At 42.9% G+C, this 18,000-nt stretch overlaps 1 pseudogene; it reads left to right on the forward strand.

The window, feature by feature from the left end:
* The first annotated feature begins 6,092 nt into the window (after nucleotides 1-6,092).
* On the forward strand, nucleotides 6,093-17,708 carry LOC120255373 (annotated as a pseudogene).
* Nucleotides 17,709-18,000: the final 292 nt, after the last annotated feature.

The following is an 18,000-nucleotide window of genomic DNA, read 5'->3' on the forward strand; positions in this document are numbered from 1 at the left end:
CAGTTACATGTATTGCTGCGCGAAATGGAGAGGCGCATGGACCTGATGGAAGGACTGATGGGACGCTTGGAAGAAGGCTTCGAGCGGTTGGAGGAATCGATCTTTCACCTTATTGATGTAGGTGTGAGGGCGGGAGGAGCGCCGGTTCCTGCTCGCGTTTATCCTCGAGTACGTACGACTCCCCATCCACCCACGCCTAAGAACGTGCGAGCTTCCGAGTGCGCAGCTGCGACTCGACCGCGACGACACATGCGCGAATGACCACCGCATGGCGTCCGCGCGGGAGCTCTCGAGCGGACCGCCGCAAAGTTTTCAGAGGAGGTCCCAAGGAATAGACAATCGAGCGACGCACCGCATACTCTGGGTCCGTGGATACGCCCACTGCGCGCCCACGCCTTGGATTCACGGTCGTGAAGCCGGAGCCTTGGCTCCTCCACGACGACTGCGCCGAGCTCGGTGGTTTGCTTTGCGGGTTCGCCACGGAATCGTCACACAAACTCAGTGGTGCTCCAAGGCCAGTCCACTTCTCAGATGGAGGTAGGTAGATAGACCCACGCCTGTGACTCGATGGACCCGGTCATCACCCTCTGGGATCGACAGTAGGGCAAGGAAATTTGAAGTGGTCACTGATCGGGATTCTAATCGACTACTGGCCACTGACGCTACAGCGACGCCACGTGAGCTAGCCGAGAGTTTTGGGGAAGTGATTAGTAACGACTACCGAGAGTCGAGGATTTAGGGGATGCGTAGGCAGCATCCCAAATTTTGTTGTGCTGTAATTTCATTTTCTTATAAAGCACGTTGCTTTTGTACGAGTATAGGCATGGTAGCCTCCATTTCTGTGACGAAATAGTCATGGCTTTATTACTTTGGTACGAAAGGACGGAGTTTCCTTCTCTTTGTAATAGACTCAGTCCTCGGATAGGAGTTCCTTTGCAGATCATCACGGTACAGCGATACGACAACACAACAATGGCGCACTGGCTCGAGATGGAAGCGCTGCAGCGCGAGTTCTTCCCATACGCGAGGTCAAGAAAAGTGGTTTTGAGCAGAGCGGACGTCTAGCATTTGGGCCAAGAGTAGGAGGGCTCACCGAGGACGGGTCGCTCATCTAGGACCACATCGGACAAAGTTCTGTCCTGGTCCCAGAGGAACCTCGGGCAAGCCGAGGTGCCGCTTGCTCAATCGTGATCTCCTGCTCAATCGCGCTTTTCTAGCGCTGGGTGATGTGTCCTAAGGACGAAGACGTCAGTCTGGATGTTAGACCAAAGGCGGAAACATCGTAAGACGCAGGAGCAAGGTCATGCAGCGCATCGAGTAGCGCTCCGATCTTCCTGATCCCACAAACACGGATCAAGAGTCATCAACTTTCGACTTGGACAAATGTATCGAAGAAGACAACAGGAAGTCGACTCAAGCAAAGTAGATGGAAGTTGCCATACCACTTAGTTTCCTCCGACGAGATCGCCGGATTCTCCCGCGGTGGCGGTCATATAGGATTTTTCGCCACGCCCAGCGATGGCTGTCAAGAGGTTTCGGAGTGGTTAGTCCAATTCCCTCAGACCGATTTCCATTTCACCGAAAGGATCGAATATACTAGACACGATCGGATCATCTCTGGTCCGAGACGAGAAGCGACCCGCTCAACCCGAAGAAGAAGTCTTCTCGTGATTCGCACGACGCACGCCAGAGGGCTGCCGGAGAGAGACCGGCCTCCCAGGATCGATTATGATACCGAGACATCCCTGCGACGAATGCTGATTTCATCGTTGTCGACGTGGAGGGAAGACACTAGAAACAACGGGAAAGACGTGATCGACGTCGGGATCTCAAGAACAGCCGTTGTTCGTCATTAGTCCTCGAGGAGATCTGCCCCAAGATCTGCTTCGTGAACTTAACGCCCTCGATGAGCGTCATCCGGCCGTCCTCGACGAAGATTCCAAGACTGGCCATATAATCCCTCCATCTATTTCATCTGAACCCATTCTTCACCTCTCATCATTATCTCCTCATTCCCATTCTGTGAGTACAAGAGAAGATAAGGAGAAGAGAACATGAGAGTTCCTCTCTCTCTCCTAAGAATGAGAATGAGAATGAGAAATGAGAGAGTAAGAATGGATGAATGAAATGAAGAATGGAGTGGGGGATTATATAGCCAAGTCTTGGAATCTTCATCCAAGGGCAACAGGACGAACGCTCATCGAGACGCTCCTATTCCAAGAGCTAGATGTCGAGCCAATCCTCTCCAAGGACTAGCAAACGAACAACGCTTCCTATTTGCCGGGTCCCCGATATCAATCCATGCTCCCCATTAGCTATAGAGTGTCTCCTCCCCGCCAACAACGCCAGATAATCACCGCTCATCCGCCCGGATGTCTCTGCACTCATAACCGCCTAGCGAGAGATCGCCTCCGCCTGCATACCGCCCTCGTCCGCACGAGAATACGTAATGCTTGCCGCCTCAGCCTGAGCGGGTCACTATCCGCCTCGGACAAGATGATCCGATCATGTCCTAGTATATTCGACCGCCGTGAGTGAAATCTGAAATCGGGCTCATGGAGCGGACTAACCACACTCCCGGCTTCTTGGCCTTGTCACCCCCGCCAAGGGCGTGACGCCAAAAAGCCCTATAACAAACCTCCCCCACCGGGAGAATTCGACGTCCTCGTTGGATGGAAACTAAGTGGCCATCGCAACTTCCCTACCGCCCGCTAGTCAACTTCCCCTGCTTGTCCTGCTTCCCGCCGCTGTTAAGTCGGAGGGGTTAGTGGCCCTTCCCGATCCATCAACCGGTGGATCCGTAAGATCGGGCCACTACTGCGTACTGCCTCGCTCACGCATCTTGATGTTTCCCGCCTTTTGGTTTAACATCGCCAGCCGCCTTCATCCTTAGGACACATCACCAACTGCACCCCGGCACGATTGGTAGGAGTGGACATTGAACCGACGGCACCTCCTTGCCAAGGTTCCTCCTTAGGACAGAACTTTGTCCGATGTGGTCCTAGATGAACGACCCATCCTTCGGTAAGGTCCTCCTCTCTTGGCTAAATGCAAGCATCCGCTACCTCCGAGCCTTTTCTTGACCTCGCATGTGGGAAGAACTCTCCTTCCCCGACGCTCCTTCCATCTTCGAAGTGCGCCATTGTTGTGTTGTCGCGCGTAACACCTTCATGATGATGTACAAAGGAACTCCTATCCAAGGACTAGTCTATTACAAAGAGAAGGAAACTCCGTCCTTTCATACCAAAGTAATAAACAGCTTTTACATCCAAAATGAGGCTACCGCCTACTTTCATACAAAGCAAACATGCTTATGAAAAATAGATTACAACACAACAAAATTTGGGATGCGCCTCGCACCTCCCTAGCCCTCCCGCCTCGGCCGACATTATCTACTGATTTCAAAACTCTCAAGCGCCCGTGACTCTCACTAGCAAGCGCCGAGTAGCCGAGTGGGCGGGTCAAGATCCCGGTCCAACGGCCACCAAATTTCCTTGCCCTCCCCGGGCCTAGAGGGTATTCGGGTCCATCGAGGGGTTCTCGAGAGCGAGGGTCTATCTACCTCATCACGCGACCCGGCCTGAACACCAGTTTGCGTAGGATGACTTTCGGCGCTACGAACCGACACTAACCACCGTAGTCGACTGCCGTGGATGGTGCCAAGCGCCCAACTTCCCCACGACGCACGAATCCGTGTGGCGGGCTGACAGACCGGGCAGAGCGGACGTATCTCCGGACTCCAAGTGTCCTGCAGACGTCACTAGATTGTCTATTCCCTTGGGACCTCGCCAAACTTTGCGGCCGGGTCCTGCCCGAGCGCACGAGCTCCATGCGTATCGACTCGCCCTCGACGCACGTCATGCGCTCTGGGTTCACACCCCACCGGGACTCCTGCAGCGCGCCGAGGCGTGCAGTGATTGGGAGTCAGATGTACCTCGTGGACCTGGGCAGAACCGGGCTCGCCGCCTCACCTCGCCAATCAATAAGGTGAAAGATCGATTCCTCCAACCGCCTCAAGCCTTCCTTCCAAGCTGCCCCACGCCTCCTTCCATCGTGTCCAGGCGCCTCCAGCCTCAAGGCACCGCCTCCATACCGATTTAAGAAGATTCGATACCACTGACACGGGGCTCTGGTCAGCACCAAGACCTCCGCGGCGCACTGCGGTGGCGCACTCACAAGTCACCGCCTGAGTAAGGTAAGAACTAAAATCATTTCATGAACATACACAACACGGACACAAAAGATGAGAGAAGATAAACCTCTATCGACAGTAGAAAGCTTATTACAACTGCCCGAAATGATGTTTCATGCCTTCTCTCCTCTCACTTCTCCCTGCTTAGCTCTCTCTCTTATCTTCTCTTCTTCCTCCTAAGAGTGAGGAATGAGAATGAGAGAGCAGAAGACTGGGATCTGAACGAAACGAGAAACTGGAGGGATTATGGCGAAGTCTTGGAATCTTCGTCCAAGGGTGACGTGGATCGGTAGCGCTCGTCGCGTTTCGCTGCGATTTCCAAGAGCTAGATGTCGCAGTGATATATCGACATGTGAGCAGCATACTACGACGCCTCCCATTCTGACGCCGTGCCCGCATGCATCCACGCTCTAATTAGGCTCTGTAGAGTAGTCTCTCCTGGCCCGCGACAAACTTTCGATAATCACCGGCTCATCTCCCCGGGACGTCTCGGTACTCATAGCAGGCGCTCTTAGGGAGGCGTATACTGCCGCGCCTGTCCACGTGCCTGACCGCACGCGGTCATGCTCGGTCACTGGGCGCCGCTACTCCGTACCAGGACAAGACGATCCGATCATGTCGTAGTATATCTCGACCATTTCGAGTGGAAATCGGGAAATCGGTACGGGAGTGTAGCTGGACTAACCTTCGATCGCATGCAACCTAGTTTTATCGATGACTACACTCGCTTTAATCGATTTATTTTAAGCGATCATCGTTAGTCGATTATCGTCCCGTATATCGATCTTTACAGCCATGGTTCACACGACCCGGGATGCCTCGGTTGAGGTCTTTCGATCGACCGTACGGTGGCGGAGGTATGGGCTTTTCATGGCTCGTCTTCCCGAGGTACATTGCCTCGGTTATGCTTCGCGGGCTCATCCTTAGAATGGTAGCGAGCGCAAGCATGCGCCATATCTCGCGCATACAAAACTGCTCTTCTTATCGCAAGCATGCTTTTCTTTTCTCCTGCATTTTTGGAGTTTGATGCTATTAGTACATTTCTTTATCTAATTAACCTTCAACCTTCATCTTTACCCTCCATCATCATGCCTCAAACGAGTGTCTTCATGAGGACACCTCCTCGCTATGATCATCTTCGTGTTTTTGGTTGTCGTTGTTTTGTTTTACTCGCAACTCGGGAGCGGACCAAGCTCACGCCCAGTCTGTCTCTTGTGTTTTTCTAGGATATAGCCTTGAGCATAAGGGTTATCGTTGCTATGATCCCATTACCCGTGATGATCAGTATCTCTCGTGATGTCCGCGTTTGATGAGGCCACCCACCGTATGCTTCTACTTCTTTTATTGAGTCTCACTCTCCCTCGGTTCCACTATCTTTTCTTTTCCTACCAATTCTCCCCGAGGATGAGTTCTCACATGTCCTCCTACTCCTTCGATTTCCGCATCTCCGTGAGCTTAGTCACTCTTCTCTTGACCACTCCTTCTCCCTGTCTCTGGTGAGTCTCCTGCTGTGTGTCTACCTCTTCTTCTTCACCCACGCTCACCCACGATTGGTTTATCTTACCATCGTCCCGGATCCAGCGCTGCTCCAACGGCGGCGGTGTCTACTCGACGTGCTCTCCTCCCGCCTCGATCCGACTCTGAGGTATCCTGCTCATCCCTTACTCTTTACGAGATCGTTCCTCTTTACATCCACTATTCGTTATGCCTCTACATAGCACCCAGTGTACTCGGGATGTCCGCGAGCGGTATACCTGACAGCGGTTCGATTCATGAGTGGCGAGCGCCATGGGCGAGGAGCTTGATGCTTTGTCTCGGACTCACACATGGATATAGTTCCTCTTCACGCTCGTGCCACTCCTATTAGCTTGTGTTCGGATCTGGGGTGAAGACTCGTTCGATGGGTCTCTCGGCGGCTGGGCGCGTCTTGTTGCCCGCTAACCAGCGGGGTATGGCCGTGATTATGAGACTTTTGCGTGGCACATATCGCCTGTCATGGGATGACATTCTTTGTTGCGCGTCATTCGTAGGTGGGTTCTTCGTCGTCAGATGTGAAGAACGCCTTCTTCATGGGGACACGAAGGAGGAGGTTTACATGACTCCTCCTCCCACGGCCTCGGTGTCTCTGTGCTTTTGTTTTCTCGTCTTCGCGGGCTCTCTATGGTCTCAAAGCAGGCTCCCGTGTCTGGTCTGAGAGGTTCGATTCCTGAGTAGTTGAAATCTGTGGATTTACTCAGAATAGCATGATCCATTGTCTTCATTCATTCTTCATCTCAGTGGCTTGGACCATTCTCCTTCTATAGTGGATGATATGATTCTTCTTGGTGATGATTACGCTCATTACTTTTGTGAAGCAAAACTGCGAGAGACTTTCTTGATGGTACGTCTTTGGTCGACTTTTGTTATTTTCTACGGGTATTGAGATCACCTCTCATCACAGTGGCTCATCGACTTTCTCGGCTGCTTACACTCGATCTTCTCGATCGCTCCGGCAGCGAGAGATACTGCATCTTCTTCTGCTAAATCAGATGGGTTGCATTTGCGACTTTTGTGCTTCGATGGGGTTCCATTATCGATCCTTCTCGCTACTTCGGCATCTTGTTGGTAGCTGGTATATCTTTGCTGCCATACGTCCTCGACATTTCTAGTCAGGCTGCATATTGCTTAGTCGATTCGTTGCGGCCCCACCCCACAGCCCATTATGGGCATCTTCTCCCAGTGCTGTCGGCATCTCTTCATGCACCTGCTCCGTGGTCTATTCTACCTCACACCATCCACTCTTCTGCCAGGCCTATTCTCGATGCTACTTGGGCCACTTTTCCCGATGATCAGCGTCTCACACTGGGTTTTTGTATCTTTCTTGGGTCTTCACTTGTTGTTTGGAAGACTAAGAAACAGCAGATTCTTGCCAAGTCTAGTGCTGAGGCTGAGGTTCGTGCTTTAGCTTCCACCGTACAGGAGGTACTTTGGATTCGTTCGATTCTGCAGGATTTTGGTGTACCGATCCATTCGCCCATTCCCATTCACTGCGATAGTACAAGCGCTCTTCAGATTGCTGCCGATCCAGTCAAGCATGAGCTGACCAAACATATTGGTGTCGATGCCCACTTCACTCGCTGGCATGTCCCGTGCTCACACTCGTGTCACTTCATTATCTTCTCTCACTCGAGGTCCAGTCGCCGATTTTTTCACTAAGACACGATACTACGTGATCGAAAGCATCATGCATGTTATCCAAACTCAAGACGTATGATCCGCCTCTGAGTTTGAGGGGTGTTATATATATATATGATATATACATGTAGTGTATGTATGTAGGCAGTGGGGTTTATTCATATCTTTGGCTTCTATATGAAGACTTATGTTCTCACTTGATTTCATTCATGAATAAAGATTAATTCTTTCTTTCACTCTCCTATCTCCATATCAACACTAAGGACAACAATCCCTCTGAAACTGCTGGGCTGTTTAGTGTAATAAAAATTCCAAATTAATTGCCAAGGCTTTTTGTATTTACTTCGTAATCGTAAGATCTTTTGAATTTTTCTGCATTAAACTTTTTGTACATATATATATATATATATATATAATCTGCGGCTTAAGATACACATTTTATTTTTTGTACGCAGGGATGCTTCTCTTGGAGAAGTTAGAGCTAGTTCAGGAGATCTTACAAGATTGGTTAGTAATAATGAAAGTCTGGACCCTTTGGGCGGTCAAGATAGAGAAAAGGACTTGAATTGGAAACCTTTGCCTAATAATGGGCCTCGATTCCAAAGTGGTGTTTTGCGTACTAATTGCATTGATTGTCTGGATCGTACAAATGTTGCCCAGTATGCTTATGGCTTAGCTGCATTAGGTCGCCAACTTCATGCTATGAGTTTGACAGACATCCCGAAATTGAACCAGGAGAGTAGCATTGCTACAGCTCTCATGGAAATGTACCTGAGCATGGGTGATGCACTTGCGCAGCAATATGGGGGATCTGCAGCCCACAACACTGTAAGGTCTTTTACGTGATCCATTTGATTGATTTTCTTACCATGTTTTCTCTATGTTCAGTTTCTTATACCAGGAACATTGAATGCTGGTTAAAAGGCCACAGCTGATTGGCCTGATTTCATTTACAATTATATATGCAGCTTTGTGTTATCAGTTTGCTTGGAATTGTGTCTTATAAATAGAATATACAAAGTCGGAAACTTCCCCTTGGTTAGGTTTTAGCTTTACTTGACAAGTAACATGCTTTTATAGGTTTTCCCTGAGAGACAAGGCAGATGGAAAGCTACTACTCAGTCTCGTGAATTTTTAAAATCCATCAAAAGATACTACAGCAATACCTACACTGATGGTGAAAAGCAAGACGCCATTAATTTGTACTTTTCTCTGATAAGCCTTCTTTTACTGCAAATGCATTTCCATTTTTGTCGTGATCTTTGTTAACAAGCTCATTGATGTTCTTCTAAGGGCACATTGATTTTATTTGATTGAATTAGTTGAAATATTGTGTGGCAGCTATGTACCCTTCACCTCATATTTCATTCTTTATTTTTGTGTATGGTAACAGATTCTTGGGTTACTTCCAACCTCAAGATGGAAAAACCAGCACTTTGGGGAACTGGATTCTGACTATTATCTTCATGTTTTAGGGATAGGGATGAGCCTGTCCCCTGATACTGACTCAAGGTAGATGTATATCAAATAATTAGTTTAAAAAATGGTCCATAGTTTTTTGCCTGTGTTCATAGTACACCAAATCTATAACACCAAGTGATAATACATTTACAGATATATGCTTGATGTTGATTTTTCTAAAAATTTTCTGCTTTTGATAGATCTGGGTTTCTATGTTTTTTGACAGTTTCATAGTTGACCCTCTGAATGTGGTGGGAACCAGATGTACTCTTTCACCTACCCCAGGTTACAAACAAGATTTTCAACGTATGAAGCTGACATCATTTGATGCACTAATTGACAGAACATGCAGTTCGATAAAAATGTGAGACTTGCTGTGAATCTGATGTAAAAGTTAGTGGTGCTGGAAATACTGAATGGCACCAGATGCAGCGTAAATTCTTCATCTCACTATTGCTTTACATGCTTTTAACTTCTTTTTCATCCATGGTTGATATCATTGAGGCAACTATTAACATTTAATCTCTCCTTGGTGCAATATTTATTGAAATATGTCCCATCTGGCATGTATTTAGATACTTCCTCCATAATTGATGACTCATATGCAATATTTGATTACCGTGAAGTTTAAGGTTGAAGTTACAACACAAAATATATCTTGCTTATTTGAGACAGGCAACCATATGTTACATATATGTTAGTGTTTTATAGCTGGAATTTGATATTGTCAATCGGTATTGCGCTTTTGGTGAGCTTCACTTGAACTTCACTGGGTAAGAGAGGCTGTTACATATGGAAAAATTGTAGTAAAGTTGTTTTCTTGGTCCACAAAATAGCATATAATAGGTATTTGATGTTTGTTAATGTCATTCTTCATGAGTGAACTAAGTGTCCCATTCCCAAGAATCTGATATGCAAATAAGACATTGTTGTGCTGATAGGAAGTTCACATACCACAATTTCTGGACAATGGTAAATGACTTGAAGGACTGGAAATTTATTGTAAATTAGATGCATCTTCCTATTTTGAGTGTATATCCCAGTGGAGATGAGATTTTGTGATGCAGCAAAATGCTTTATAACCAAATTTTTCATTCCATAAAAGCAAAGAGCATTGGTCTTTGGGTGAATGATCAATTTGGTAAAATCTAGACTTAATAACTTGGGAGAGTACAAAGGTTCAAAGGACAGTATAGAAGGAAGTAGCCAAATAAGGTAGAGGAATGATAACCTGTATGATATGGGAAAACTATAGAAAAAGACGTATTTGAAGGACTGCTTGCCATATCTATGCTTTAGTGTAGAACATTTGGATGCTAGCACACAATATAATAGACATCGAAATTGTGAGCAAAGTTGATCAACTGTTAGAAACATCTTGAAACATGGAGTCTGGTATTGATGATTTTATGCAAGGTGTTTATGTTGGCAATTATTTTTCCCTTTTCTTTGTGTGCGGAAGACATCTCTACTTTTCTTCCCATACATGTGCTGCCATTGTTTCTCTATGCATTCATTAATTTAATTGGAAATTCTAATTGCTATGTAGAATAGCTTGATGACATGACAGTTTAGTTTTTCTCCTTAACTATATAAACTAAAGATTTTTTTTTTAGAATTGAAAACATTGCTGTTTTTCTCATCATTGAATTCATTTCTTAATCTCTCACTTTCATTTCATGGGGCCATGAGTTTGTCTGAGTTATAATCGATTTGAGAAATAAATCTCTTTGGAGAGCCTTTAGACTTATGCTATTTATTGCAGTGAAGTACAACTTAAAAGCCCAAATTGGTTATTTGGTCAAAGAAAATATGAAGAGACTGCTCCTCCCCAAAAGGTTACAGCAAATGAAAATGTTACAGAGTTTCATCAAGATGAGTTGACTGCTGGAAGACTTGTTGACATGAATTGGATTTCTTCTGTTGGTGATGAATATCAGGAGGATTACCAGAGGTATATGAATATTTATTTATTTATTAATTAATTATTATTATTTTAAAGGATGTTCATAGAAATTATTTTTCATACGCTTTAATTGAAAAATAGCTATACAGTTGCTTTGTTTGGTGTGTGCATCCCAGCTTTGGCACTTGTCTTTATTGGTGAAGTCTGGCATCGGGGCGATTCACATTAGATCAATTTTTGTTTTGAACAAATGAATGTGGCCTTTATCTATGTTCTCGAACTTGTGATTTCATCCTCACGCGGGCTGCATGTGCAGTGTTAAGGGGAAAGATGCTAGGCAAAAGAGTGAAGATAGTTGGGCGTAAATTTTTCTTTTCAATTAACTATAATTGTTGCTCTTTGTTTTGCTGTTATTTTGTAATTTAATCTCTTTATCGTAATAGACACAAAAACAGCTATGCCAAGCATGTGATAATAGATTAAATCGTATCAATAAAAAAATGATGTTTTTGTTTCTAGGTATCTTATAAATGTCATCAGCTGAAGCTGATAGATGGTATGGTGGAACACTAATTTATGATCAGGATGAAAGCAGTGAAGCTTAAGCATTATGCCGAGCTTTGCCAGGTAATAAACATGAGAGCTTTTTATCTGATGGTCAGTGAAAATAATACTTTTTTTTTTTTTGTGATAGAATAGGGTAAATTTTTTGGGTGGGTATTGTAATTAATTTTCATTTTGAGCATTGAATTTCAATTTATATCAGCTTTTGGCTACCTCAATTTTTAATTTGTGTTCATTGAGATGGTACGAGTTCCGGAAAAATTTGATGACATTTATGCTAAATTTGTCATTGCTCAATGCTAGTTTTATGCGTCATTTGCAAATGTGGATATGCCACAACATCAAAGAGCTACGTGGTCATTCTTATTGACAAGCTCACCAGGTTGACGTGATATGTACCGTGTCAATAAAAGTGGCCATGTGGCCTTCTTTAATGACGTGCCATATCTGAGTATGCATACGGAGGGGCGAACTCGGTGTTAACATAGCAAATCCGCATGCATGCCATCAAATTCTTCCCGGAATTTTCTTGTACCCTCCTTATAAACATAAATTAAAGTTGGTGGTCAAAAATGAAAAATGACCATCATCACGGTATCCGCTCAAGATATTTACCCTGATAGAATATTTAGTTTCATCATGTTCCTTAGTTAGCAGCTACAAGCTTTTGTGGTTGACAGTTATGCATTCCTTTAAATCTCCAAAAACTGAAGTTTTAACATCTATTCTAGCTACAGTTCTAAGAGGCCCTATTGAATGGTTGCCACTGTGCACCACTGTTAGATATACATGTAGAAAATAAAGCAAAACAATGCAGGTTTGAACATGTCATTCCTTCCAATAAGCAGCACTTCTCTATTGGATGTAGGGAAAAATTGAAAATGACAAATTTAGCTGTTGATGCAGTTGTTACTGACTACAAGGCAGAGGGTTGTATGTGTTATTGTTAAATGATGCCCTTAGGCTTGCATATAACTATCATATTATGTTTTGTAGGGTCTTTTAGTTTCATATCATGATATTCAAGAACACTAAAATGAAATCAATCATAGATTTTGAGATCTACTTGTAGTCATAAAGGGATTTCGCCGACTTCTACATTAATAATTGGAGCAGAATTATCACCGCCCAACCATAGGTGCCTAGAGCTGGTGGAAGAAACCAAGGGCTATGGCGAGAAGACCTTTGATCGTAGACTACCATAAGGAAGAGCCACTAAGGGGTCACATTGAACGACGTCATAGGTGCTAAGCTTTGATAGAAGATTGGGATGAGAAAATTGACCATAGGCCTTATGAAGGGAAGAAAGACAATAATAAGAGAGAAGTTAACTTGTAGAACCATGGTTCTCGATAATGATAATGGTCAAAGGCTATGAGGATGAGTATATGGCATGTGATGAAGTACATGTAAAGGAGTCATTAGAACGTGTCAATTTTTGGTACAATGTATTTCCAAGGCAAGAGACTCATACACATAGGCATACCATTTTTAGATATGAATTCAAAATTATTGAGAAGATAAGTAGTATGATTATTGATAGTTGATAGGGACCAATGCCACTGAGAAAACATAATCATATAAGGCACTAACTCACAAAGGATGTTAAACCGAACCATAGAAATGCGAAAGTAAAGAAATGTGACTGATGCACTAACTCACAAAGGATAAACCAAGCATGGAACAAAGGTGTTATGGTATAGACTTTTCTTAGGGCTAGGGCTATAATAAGGCCCTGGATAAGGTTGCAAAGAATAAATGCAAAAATCGATTTGACCGAGAGAGTTCCTAACACATACTACTCTTCTCAAGGGTGAATAGTAACTAGTTTCATATGGCGTTGATATATACATCTCTATGACAGTAATATGCTAAGTGAACTTTATCTAAAGATTAACGCAGGCTCTAGAGTTAGCCAATCCCTTTCCTTGATGCAATTGACCGTAATCTTATACAAAGGATGATTGAAATTTCTTCCTAATTTTTCATTTCCTCACGACCGACATTAACAAACAAGAACCCGTATATACTAAGCTTACTCGGAGGAATCATGGGGATCAATTGATCCCAAAGTGCCTTATTTCTAAGTGAACTCACGTATCTTTTCAATTGTTCTTGGCCTATACACGATGTGGATGTCACGATCATCACTGCGCGATATCAAACATGAAATTTCCAGCCCTCGAATGATAGAATTCAAGGCAATGAACTCACAATTGAATCTAAATCAAGATAATGCAATGTATGTTGATAGTAGATTATCGACTCATAACCAAGTCTTGACGAGTTAAAGTGCTAGGTTTCATCTATGCCCAAGCACTAAGAAAGTTAGTTTCTCCATCAATGGAGAACAAAATACAATCTAGAAGAGAAAAATGCATTGCCAAAATTATTAAACACTCCCTCAATCATTCTTTTTCCCGGATTGATGATTGATCACCGCATAACTTCCACAAACGCCTCCGAAAATGCTTCTCGACGGCTTCCTTCAAGCTCTTGAACCTTGGCATTGCTCGAGTCCCGCTTGGATTGGTAGAAGAAAGCTCCCTTTGGGCCTCTTTTTCTCTTCCACTTTCCTAGTCGTCAAAAAGATTTTTTCAAAACCTTCATTAAATGTATTTGTACCCTTTGACTTACGGGGCATCTTATGGGCGTAATCAAGGCCGTAAGTAACTGGAGATGGAAAGTCGCAACTCTCACGGGCCGCTTTTATAGATGTAGTCTATGCTTATGAGATCTTCTCGTCTGGGTTTTATGGTCTTGCTTCACAGGCGTAAGCCTTTAGCCGTATGGTCTTCTGTCTAGCATTTGTGACCATCATTACGGGTGTAAACTCAACCTATGGAGTTCCCTGCTTGGTCCTTACATTCCAACACTACGAGCGTAAGTCTTGGCTGTAAGTGAACTCTTGTACTTTTGACTAATGGAGGTAAGCCTTTTCCATAGCTTTTCTTTTCGAGACTTACAGTCGTAGTTTAGCTGTAAGTGGACCGTATTCTTGGCTTAATCTCCATGTATCGTTGCCGAGTAGTTCTTCTCTTGTTCCGATTGCTGCATATTGCTCCTTTGTGCACCACACTGCGTATGTTCATTCCTAGGTTTATTGAAATGACAAATTAAGCACCAATTCTGCTAAAATTCTTTTGGAATACACATGCCAAATGTAAACGATAAATATACTATTAGATGTTCATACACGCACTTATCAATAGTGGTGGTCACTGGCAATGTTATTTCCGAAAGGCCTTGATCAATCCCTGAAGTTCAAGATCAATAAACATCCTTTCTTGTACAATGTCAATTGGATTCGAAGGGTGTTGTATTAAAAGATGACTGATATATATCATGTGGATATCTCCATTGGTAGAACTATAAAGGTACAATTGCTTGTGATGTTTTTGATATGGATGCTTGCCATATACTGTTGAGGAAACCTTAGATGCCAGAAAAGGGAAAAGACAACACATATGCCTTTATCTTGGGCAAAAACTAAGGTTGTTATAGATCTTAAGATCATACCCAGTGCTTCTAAAATTGAGGGGGAGACTGTTGATAACTCTAACAAATGTGGAGTTTGCTTAATGCTATTGCTGAACAAGGAGGTGAATGGCTGGAAGTTGAGAATTTGGAAGCTTTGCACACTTTGTCCTTAAAAGTATATGCTGATATTAGGGCCTTCTTGACACTTAATCACTTATGATAAAGATTCAACATCAGATTGACTTTTTACTTGGTTCCAGATTATCCAACTTGCCGTTGCTAGAATGAGTCCGAACTTATCAGCTATTCTGGCCTGTTTAGTCTCCCAAAAAAATATAATTGGTGGTGTATATGTGTGGACTGTCACACCATTAACAAAATAACAGTCAAATTATGTATTCCAGATGGTTCTCTTTTGAGAGAAACTTTTCAGAGAAATGCATAGCGATCTGGTAGGGATATGTGGCCAGAGATTAAACCATTGACTTGGTTGGGCAGAGCATTTTTCTGGCCACAACTGATAGGGGATATTAGTAGATTTATTTGAAAGTGCTATATTTGCAAGATTGCCAGAGGACAGGCTCAGGATGCTGGTTTGTATACTCATTTGTCAATTCCAGAAAAACCTTTGAAAGGATATAAGACTTTGTCCTTGAACCAGCCCTATACAGCTTGGTATAGATTTTGTTATTGTTGTGGACAAGTTTGCCAAAAATATCTCACTTCATAATCTTACAAAAGACCCATGATGCTTCACATATAACCAGTTTATTTTTCACAGAAATGTGTAGATTGCAGGGGTCTCAAAGATTATCATTTCCGACAGAGACACAAAATTTCTAAGCCACTTTTGTTTAATGTGGGTGATTTGGTAATGGTTCATCTTAGAAAGATGTGATTTCCAATGGGAAATTACAGCAAACTGAAACAAAAGGAAGGTATAGTGTCTTATCTAGTTGATCTTTTTCTGGAGTTGTCTATATCTCAAACATTTAATGTCTTAAATTTATATGTGGATAAGTTGTATTTCGAGTGGAGGGGACTGATGCAGGATATACATCAGTGGTTGTTTCGGGAACTTGTTTAATTTTAATATTTTTCTTAATTATAGGCTTGGTATTGTAGTCATAAGACTCATTACTTAAGATATATATTGAAGACTGATTTTAGTCATTACTTATGATATATAGGTCAAGGTTTAATTTTAGTCATTACTTAGAAATATATTGAAGTTTGACTCATCTGCGGAACCTAAGTACCATTATAAAAGGGGATTCCATCACCTTTGTAAATTTAGACCTTTTGGGGCCTCTCTTTTGATAAAGCTTGTGTTTTGTGGGGTTCTTTGCAACCTTTTCCCTCAAAAGTTTGTTTATCGGTGCTTTCGCTGCACCATATTTCATCTAATGTCTAAAATTACTAGTAGCTCACACTAGACCTGGCAAGTGGGTGGCGTGTGTCAAGCCCACCTGTGGGTCATCTTACTTACGGGTAGGCTCAGTAGATTTTACTTGCATTTTTATGGTATAATTGTAAAAATAATTTTAAAATTTGATTTAGCTATTATGTACATAAAAAACATGTAACCTTTACATAACCACCATTAAATATGTTTTTTTTTCACTTAATTATCTAAATGTTGATATGCTTCTATAAACGTGTAATTATTAGCTAGTACAGTTATAGTTTTTACATATTATTCATTATGACATGGTTATGTACGAAAAAGATCATTAAATTATTAAAACCCGTGGATATGTGGGTACCCGAGTATTCGTCTGTTTCACTTGCGAAATTACGCTCACCTGTAGTTCTCAAGTTTTGGGCTTCCTTTGTGGAGTCTAGTTCGCATGCCCACACACATTTATCCTAACCACAAATGATCTTGGGTTCAAACTGAATTTTCCCTATTTTTCATTGATTCATGAAAAGTGTGTACAGGGCCCTGCTATGGAACCCTTTGACCATGACCCTGCAAAAGAGAAACACTATGCGGATGCTTTGTCTATGGGGTTGGGCAATATGGGTGATGATGCACTTGTAGAGGCCGAGATGGAAGCGGCCCTTAGAGATTTTGATGATGTTGGTGCTGATCTTGGAATCAGTTGCTCGGCCACAGCCTTTGTGAACAATTCAATTTTGTCATCAAGGTGGACCCTTGGCAAAGAGAAGGTGTCTGTAATTAGTAAGTGAAGAGTTGCGTTTGTCTCAATCTGCAACTTTGTACGTATTTTTCTCTTGTTATTTTCTATTATTCTGTTTATGTTGTGTTGTTGCCTCCTGGTTGAGTCAGTTTGTATAATCTTCTCATTTGTGCTCGGCCTTATTCTATTCTTTGCTTGTCACATCAAAAAGCATACATGTATATGAAATTATCTTGGTATTTTGCAGATAACCGATTATCCTTAGTTCTGGTAACTCCTTGAAACTTCAATTGTTGTGCAACCCTCCCTTTATCATTTGCTGTCTTTATTTTATTGCCATCTGATCCACTAAACCATGGCATATCTTGTTCTTATCCTAAGGAAGTCATTGGGAAAGCCGTTTCATATAAGCTCACTTTCCTCCATGGAGAGAGTTTTAACAAGATTTTTTGATGCAGAAATAATGTGAGTTCACCTTGCTGCTGCTGCTTACAGGTGCATCTTATGCAAGGTAACTCTTAGCTCCATGATCATTTGAATGTTTACCAATTTGGTGTGAAGTAATTGTGCAACAACCAATAGGATTTGAAGTTGAAGGGCAAGAAAACAAGACTTATTGGATGAGAAGCAATTTATGGCCTAAAGCATGGCTTGGCATGAGAGAGGATAGATAGACATTTTAGTGTGTGGATTTTATAGACAGTGAGGTAGCCTACTCTATATGTCAAAACCGAAGTTGTAATTGAAATATTTAAGCCTATTTTATAACTAATGACCTCTTGATCTATTGACATTGGATCCTTTGTGTAGCATGATTGTGTTCTGGTGAGAAAATGGGTTTGAATCTTAGTTCACATATTATGAGTGTATAGGTGTGTTGAGGAATTAAGCCCATGTTTGTGCACGTCTTTGATACTTGGGGTGTTCACATTTCATTAGTAATAGTGTTGGCTAAAAGAGTTTAGGGTTTATTTGGCTTGATTGATTTATGCGGAATTTTTTATTTTTATTTTTAAATCAAGTTTGATAGGATTTTTGGATAAGTACAATACTTGGATGTTCATCCAGCTAAGGTTTTT

Source organism: Dioscorea cayenensis, unplaced genomic scaffold (assembly GCF_009730915.1).
Source record: "Dioscorea cayenensis subsp. rotundata cultivar TDr96_F1 unplaced genomic scaffold, TDr96_F1_v2_PseudoChromosome.rev07_lg8_w22 25.fasta BLBR01000976.1, whole genome shotgun sequence".
Classification (NCBI taxonomy): Eukaryota; Viridiplantae; Streptophyta; class Magnoliopsida; order Dioscoreales; family Dioscoreaceae; genus Dioscorea; species Dioscorea cayenensis.